Below are 7,851 nucleotides of genomic sequence, written 5' to 3' on the forward strand. Positions count from 1 at the left end.
AAATATAGAAATCCTGGACAGGACGTGTCCTGGGAAAATGGCACGTTTGGTCACACTAGCCAGGACGTGTCCTGGGAAAATGGAAAGCAACACACTATAAGAGGAAAAAATAATGAGATGAGGAAAACTGGGTACGTGTCCCTACATTTCTCAAGTGGTTATATCTAGAGGGAGATTAGGATGGACTTTATAGTACAAGGATACATTTGTCTGTTTCAAAGTGAATTTAGAGTGAAAAACTGTGTCTTTGTTACCAAAGTAACCAGAGGACTGTTCTACTCTTTTGAGGTGTTAGTTGCATTTCTGGGTAAAGGTCCATAGACCCTCATAGTCAGTCCTTTGGTTAGATGAGGGGGCATTAGATATTATTTGTTAAATACGAGCGGCAACCTCCTGCTCTCTCTCGTGAAGCCAACAAGGAAGTGACTAAAACTGTAATTCATTGACTGGCTGCTTGAGGCTGGCTGCAAAAGGGAGTCAGTCCCATAGACTCCCCATGTTAAAATGGACAACTTTACAGCAGAAAAAAACATATTTACAGTCTGGTTCAAAAAAAGATTTTGGTCTATATAGCTAATTTTACCCTTCATGACAACTGTGAGGGGGGTGAATTTTTTTTTATAACTCATCCGTTTAAATTATATTAAGCCTTAAAGTTCTGCATAATTAAGGGCGTGGCGACTTGAGTGACAGGTGGATTGCCGCTGCTGACAATGCCGTCGCGCAAGGGGGGCGTGGCTTCAGTTCAACCAGCTCCCGCCTTTTTGCCCATTTTTGATTGTCCAGGAGAGTTCGAGCAGCCCGCTCTGCATACTTTGAGCTTCAAAACCGCTCGTCAGGAGTCTATGGGTGAGGTCACGGACATTTCGTCCATGTTTTTATACAGTCTATGGTTAAATATAACTAATAGTTGTGTGTCTGATTGGTCCAAATGCTACAGTGTTCACAAAATAAAAACTAAAACTTACAAAACCATTAATGAAACTAACTAAACTGAAATTATAGGAAATTTGAAAACGATATTAAAATAAAAACTAATTTAAAAATTCAAAACTATAATATCCTTGTCTCACTGTGATCACCACTGATCAGTTCTGCAGAGATTTTGCTAATCTCAAATAAGTGTAATGACCAACCAAAACTGAGAAACACATGAACGGCACAACCAATCAAAACATGACTCATGGACAAGGATAGCACATAGCAAGAAAATAAGAAAGCAAGGGGAACACATGACAAACAGGAACCATGACGATGAGGATATCAAAATGAAATACATGAACACACTAACTGAACAAAAACATAAAACTCTGAAAAATATGAAAACATTTATTTGATAAGTTTATAAAAAAAAACTGAGTTGTTTCAGAACAGACTTTCAAAAATCAGAATTCCATTTATATATATATATATATATATCACATACATACATACACACACACACACACACACACACATTACTAATACATTTGTGAAGTAAGAGAATTATCTCTCCAGTGTTCTGCCTGTGCCTTGCTTGATGTTGATCATGTAAAAAGAAACAACATATCCAAACAATATTTTTTGTTCTTAAACATTTTGTAAGAGTATTACATAAGTGGATTAATTTAATGATTACCAACAACAAAGCTGTTTTAGCCTTATGACAGTTGCCATAGAAACAAATAATTTCCTGTCTGATAACTTGAAAAATCTTGGGAAAGGCTTTTTGGCTTTATTAAGGAAATTATACAGGAAATTTAATTTTGCACATTCCTAGAAGCATTCCAGATGTGGCACTGAGCGAACAGTTGAGCCTATTTTTGCCACACAGTTTACACTGAACAGCTGTATATGCGGTAGAAAGTTAATATAATCAGGTGATTAGATTAAAAAAAACCAAAAGCAAATTAAAATCATTAAAAATTACCCCACAGTACATTTTAAATTATAGGTCTGTGCAAGCAAACACAAAAGAGAATCTTTAAACTGCAGGACCTATGCCTGCTTATGAATAAGCTGTACAACATTAACCAATTACGACCAAGTGTTCTGATAAACATGTAACATAATTAGATGTGTCTGCCTGCTGTTGTTTTTGAAACATGAACACATTACAAAACATTACATTTTGAAAACATTACAGAGATAAGAAGCGAAGCAGGCAATGTGAAATGCAACCATACTGCACATGCCTTGCTCATGTCGCACTCACATCAGTCCCAGAGATTAAACAAAAAAAATTATACGTATTGATTCAGGTCTTAGTAAATGTTATAGTAAAAAAAGAGTTCAAAGCATTAAAAAAATATTGTATTATTCCCATTCCATTAATAACATAAATTAACCAAAAAACACTTTTCACAGCCTCTCCCATTCATTCCCTTGGGAAGTGCAACATAGTTTCTCAAAGAGAGCAATAGAAACCAAGAGTAGTTGAACATAGTGAAATTCGGACATAGTGAAAATGCTACATCAATAATCCATGCATAAAGAACATGTTGATATAGCTTTGTTTTTTCTTTAGAATTTGTCTGCATGAGTCTAGTGTTAAAACTAAAATTTTAAATAAAATACCTTCATCACTCTAAAACTTATAACTATAAAAATGACATAAAAATTGGTTTATGATGCACATTATAAAATCTGAAATACTTCAAATCTGCCTTCATGACTTTAAGCAGAAATGGAGAAAAACCTTTCTCCATTCCCTTTTATTTCCTGTAACTTCTCCACTATACACTCTACAATAAAGGCAAAAAGTCTTAGTAAAAACATCCAAATCTATTATACCACTGTCTAGAGTGAATTGTTTTCTGTGTTATTCCTTACCTAAGATTTTTCAATTTGACACAGAGATACTGAGGCTCTAGGATAAAGCCTGAATCCAGCATACAGTGGTTCAGTGAATGTGGTGTTGAATGTGTATAAGTGTGTGGTAGTGAGTGTGTTAGAGATGCTGCAGAAGGACAGAGTGCCAGCTGGCCAATCCAGATACACTCCTACTCTTTTAGACAGAGATGGGACAGGTACATCAGTGTTCTTATTATCATGCCAGGCAGTACAAACATTACCTCTGTTAACCCAGAATAGACACCAGGAATGTTCATTGAGACCAAACAGACAATCAATCCCTTCTTTTCTACTGACTTTTTTGTATGTAACTGCTACATGACCATTGCCATTGAATTCAGTCTCCCAGTAACAGCGTCCAGTCAGACTTTCTTTACACATAACCTGCTCATAGTGCTCAAACCTCTCTGGATGATCAGGATATGATTGCTCGTCTTTCACATGTGTCACCGTTCTGTTTTCAGACATTAAGAGGCTAGTGTGTGCTGTGTTTGGATCCAGTGTGAGATCACAAAAATCTGAACACAAAAAGACATTAAAACTTGAGTGAAACAATACTGAGTGTAACGAAGGAAAGAAAACTGAAAACAGACTTACATTTTTGTAGTCCTGGTGTGATTCTGAAGACTTCATTATGGTCCACACTGAAAATACAAACAGTATTGGTACAGTAACTTGTCTCAGTTTAATATAAATTCTCATAAATTAACAATTTTAAGATCAAGGAAGTGATTCTACAAATCCTTTTAAGTTCATACAGGGGCTATACCAAACTTTAATTCAAAATAGAGTCACTCTCGACATCACATTGGTGATGACCGACGAATTGGGATCCCCACCAACACGCCACAGGTGCTGCCCCTTCCAGTGCCCTGTGTAGGCCTCCTGATCCTTCCTATAAGGCAGACGATAGGACCGGGCTCTACACAGAGAAGGTCGACTATAGTTGTTTCTCGCAACTTAACAGTAAGACTTGAATAACACTGGGAAAGCGTGCGCTTCCATTTGGAAGAGGACAGTGCGGAGTTGACTCCTCCCAGAGGGGGTTAAGTGACATTTACTCATGTGAAGTAACCCCGTAGGGCCCTACTGCACATGGAAGTCTCTGATAAGGTTTATGGTTGCATCATTTCGAGCCAGCAGAATGTGGTCTGCCAGGGGAACACGGCCCTAGCAATTGTACCGTGGGAATACATATATGGGGTCACTCATATTGGCACTAGCCAAACACAAGATTTCGGGAATTCATTGGCTGAAAGGCCTGGCGCCAGATGCTCTGCCACGTCTGGCCGCCGGAGTGCTGGAGGACTCCACAGGGTCTGCCCGGTCAGGGGACTCTCTGGAGAACTAGGCATCCAGATTGCCGCAAGCCGACTCTGAACTGGGCCTCTCAGTGCATCTACCTGTTTGAGGTGAGTACACAGGAGGAAACCGGTTCGACACGCAGGCTATCGACACCTAGTGAACGTGTTAGGAGTCGCCCCAAGCCGCAGACATGTAGCCGGCCCGGGGTCTCAATGTTGCAATGGAATCAGCTATCCCAAAGTCAAGGCATGATTCGTTAAGTGAAAACGCCTGCAGGTCCCCCACCATCTTGATCGAGGCCAATGAAGTCAGGAGCAGGGTTTTCATAGAAAGAAACTTCAACTTGACTGACTGCAAACGCTCGGAGGGGGCAGCTTGTAGGACTCTTAGCACCAATGCCAAATCCCAAGAGGGCAAGGAGGAAGGCCTAGGAGGATTTAACCTCCTGGCCCACCCCAAGAAACCTGACGAGCAGATTGTGCTTCCCCACCAACCTACCCTCTATTGGGTCGTGATGTGCAGAAATAGAAACAACGTGAATCTTAAGAGTGGAGAGGACAGCCTATGCGCCAACCCTTGCTGCAGGAAGCAAAGCACGGTTCTGACCAAACATCTCCGGGGGTCCTCCTCGTAGGAGGAATACCATTTGACAAACAGTTTCCACTTCAGCACATAGACCCTACTCATGGACAGAGCACGTGCTGAAGCAATAGTGAGAGCTATATCCTGGGGTAGGTCACTTAGAACCTCCACGTCCAATCCAGGGACCACACATGGAGTTTCCACAGGTCTGGACGCGGGTGCCAGAGGGTGCCCCGTCTCCGAGAAAGCAGATCCTTCCTCGTCCACGTCCAATCCAGGGACCACACATGGAGTGAGAAACAGGTCCTGTTGGGCCAATATGGAGCCACTAACAAGACCTGCTCCTTGTCCTCCCTGATCTAACACAGTGTCTGTGCGAGCAGGCTCACTGGGGGAAACGCATATTTGAGCAGGCCCCGGGGCCAGCTGTGTGCCAGTGTGTCCGTGCCGAGCGTTGCCTCGGTTAAGGAGTGGAACCACTGGCAGTGGGTGGTTTCTGGAGATACAAACAGGTCTACCTGAGCAACTCCGAACCGTCTCCAGATCAGCTAAACCGCCTGGGGGTGGAGTCTCCACTCTCCTCGAAGTGCTGCTCGAGACAGCTCGTCGGCTGCCCGATTGGACACTCCCGGGATGTGGATGGCACGAAAGGACCTCAGATGCTTCTGACTCCACAGGAGGAGGTGGCAGGCAAATTGCGACCAGCAATGGTAGCGTAAACCGCCTTGCTGGTTGATATATGCAACAGTCATGATAAACCCAATGGTCTGATAAACCCAATGGTCGCAGTGTTATCCATGCGGGCAGCTCAGGGCAAGGCATATTGCTAGCAACTCAAAGCAGTTGATATTTGGACAGGTCCAAACCCCTGACACTGCGTGCCCGTTGTACATGGTCCCCCAGCCAGTGGCCGAGGCATCCGTGTATACCACAGCATGACTGGATACCTGTTTCAGGGACACTCCTGCCCGAAGATATGAGGGATCTGACCACGGGCTGAAGGTTCTGTGGCAGGTCAGTGTAATCAGAACACGGTGAGTACCGTGTCACCATGCCCACCTCGGGACTCGGCCATGGCAGTTCAGCACCGACTGAGCACGTTCCTGGGTGAGGCGTGCTGTCTGGATGACCGAATCCAACTCCATGCCGAGAAAAGAGATCCTCTGCGTTGGCACAAGTTTTGCTCTTTTCCCGACTGGCTAAGTTGTGTCTGAGCACCAGGTCCCTGTGTGCGCACAACTGATCGCGAGCCCGTGCGAGTATGAGCCAGTCATTGAGATAGTTGTGAATGCGCATCCACAGTTCTCTCAAAGAAACAAGGGCTGCCTCCAGAATTTTGGTAAACACGCAAGGCGACAGGGACAGCCTGAAGGGCAGGACCTTGTACTGATATGCCTGACCCTCGGATGCGAACCGCAGGAATGGCCTGTGCCGCGAGAGGATCGAGACATGAAAGTACGCGTCCTTCAGGTCGATCGCTGCAAACCAATCTTGGGGGTGGATGCTCTCGAAAATGCATTTCTGTGTCAACATTTTGAATGGCAAATTGTGTAGCACACATTTCAAAACTTGCAGATCCAAGATCAGTCATAACCCACCTCTTTTCTTGGGCACAATGAAGTAAGGCCTGTAAAACCCCGAACACATATCGGCTAGAGGGACCGACTCTATCGCATCCTTCGCTAGCAGGACTTTGATTTCCACACGCAAGACAGGCGCATCAACAGCCTTGACTGAAGTGAACTGGATGCCCCTGAACGGTGGGGCAGTGTGGTGGAACACAGGGACTCAGCCCGAGGCCTGTGACGGCAGAGGGCGGGGTCTGGGTGTGAAGTGTAACACTCACCTGATTCTCCCGTCTGATAAAACTGCTCGTCTATTGAATTATTGGGTACCGCTGGCTGCTAGGCCAGTGGTGGAACAAAAACAAAGGATTCTCCACCCGGCCCTCCTCCGGGGGATGGAGTGGTGTGGTCACCATCTCCCGATGAGCAGTCTCCTCCATCTCTAGGTCGCTCGTCTCAGGTCCTCTTTTGCCACCAAGTTTGATGGGGGCCTGGACGGGCTGGGTGTCCTGCCTGCGGCCGGCTCCACAATGCTGCCTGGTGGAAGGCTGCTGCTGCATGGGAGTGGGAAGAGCTGCAGAGGGGCACCCATGGTGATGAGTAGGCTGAGGAGCTGCAGCCGTGACCGAATCAGCAGGTTTCCTCCAGTGCAGGATGTGTTTAATCGCCTCTGTCTGCTTCTGTGCCACCGAGAACTGCTGGGCGAAGCTCTTAACAGCATCGCCGAAAAGGCCAGTCTGAGACTTCAGCATTCAGGAACTGTACCTTATCATGGTCCTTCATGTCTGCCAGACACAGCCAGAGATGGCATTCCTAGACCACTAACGTGGACATCACACGACTCAGAGACTGTGCAGTCACCTTTGTCACTTGAAGCACGAGGTCCGTCGCAGCACGCAGTTCATGTAGAACTGCCCAGTCATGACCACCCTCGTGCAGGTCTTTCAGGGTGTTGGCCTGATGGCCTTGCAGTAACACCATGGCGAGGAGGGCAGAAGTTGCCTCCCCACAAGCTCTTTATGCACTGCCAGTTAAGCCTGACGAATACTAACAGGCCTGTAAGGGGATACATGGGTCACCCCACATATTTGGTGTATTATGCATGGACTACTGTTATGACACTTCGTTTCTGAGACAAACAACATATGTGTAAAAAACAAAACAAGCAATAACAAACAATTATACCATGCCAAATTTCAGCCTAACATACCTGAGTTTTTCCAATGTGCAGTTTGGATCACTGAGTCTTTCAGTCAGCAGTTTCACTCCTGATTCTCCTGGACATTGTAGCTCAAAATCCAGCTCTTTCAGGTGTGAAGTTGACCTCAGAGCTGAAGCCAGATAACAACAGCCAACCTGTGTCACCATACAGCCAGATAATCTACAAAGAGAAAGTAGATTGAATAATTGAGCACCTGCACTGTATTTTAAGTCTTTAAATAATGAAAATACCTTTTCAAACACATTTGAGCACAAGATTTTAAAAGTTTATACATTTTAGAATTAATTCTGATATTATATCACTCTAAGCATGTTTTTTACAGATAAGCCCAACTGTTATATTAAA

General features: G+C 44.5%; 1 long non-coding RNA gene across 1 annotated transcript; it reads right to left on the reverse strand.

Annotated features, from left to right (window-relative positions):
* Window positions 1-1,496: 1,496 nt before the first annotated feature.
* Window positions 1,497-7,565, reverse strand: LOC122141734. Its single transcript, XR_006158049.1, has 3 exons — window positions 7,495-7,565; window positions 3,430-3,476; window positions 1,497-3,350 (listed from the first exon to the last, which is right to left on the reverse strand). It is a non-coding gene; the product is annotated as an uncharacterized LOC122141734 (long non-coding RNA).
* Window positions 7,566-7,851: the final 286 nt, after the last annotated feature.

The sequence above is a fragment of the Cyprinus carpio genome, chromosome A4 (assembly GCF_018340385.1).
Source record: "Cyprinus carpio isolate SPL01 chromosome A4, ASM1834038v1, whole genome shotgun sequence".
In the NCBI taxonomy this organism is placed as follows: domain Eukaryota; kingdom Metazoa; phylum Chordata; class Actinopteri; order Cypriniformes; family Cyprinidae; genus Cyprinus; species Cyprinus carpio.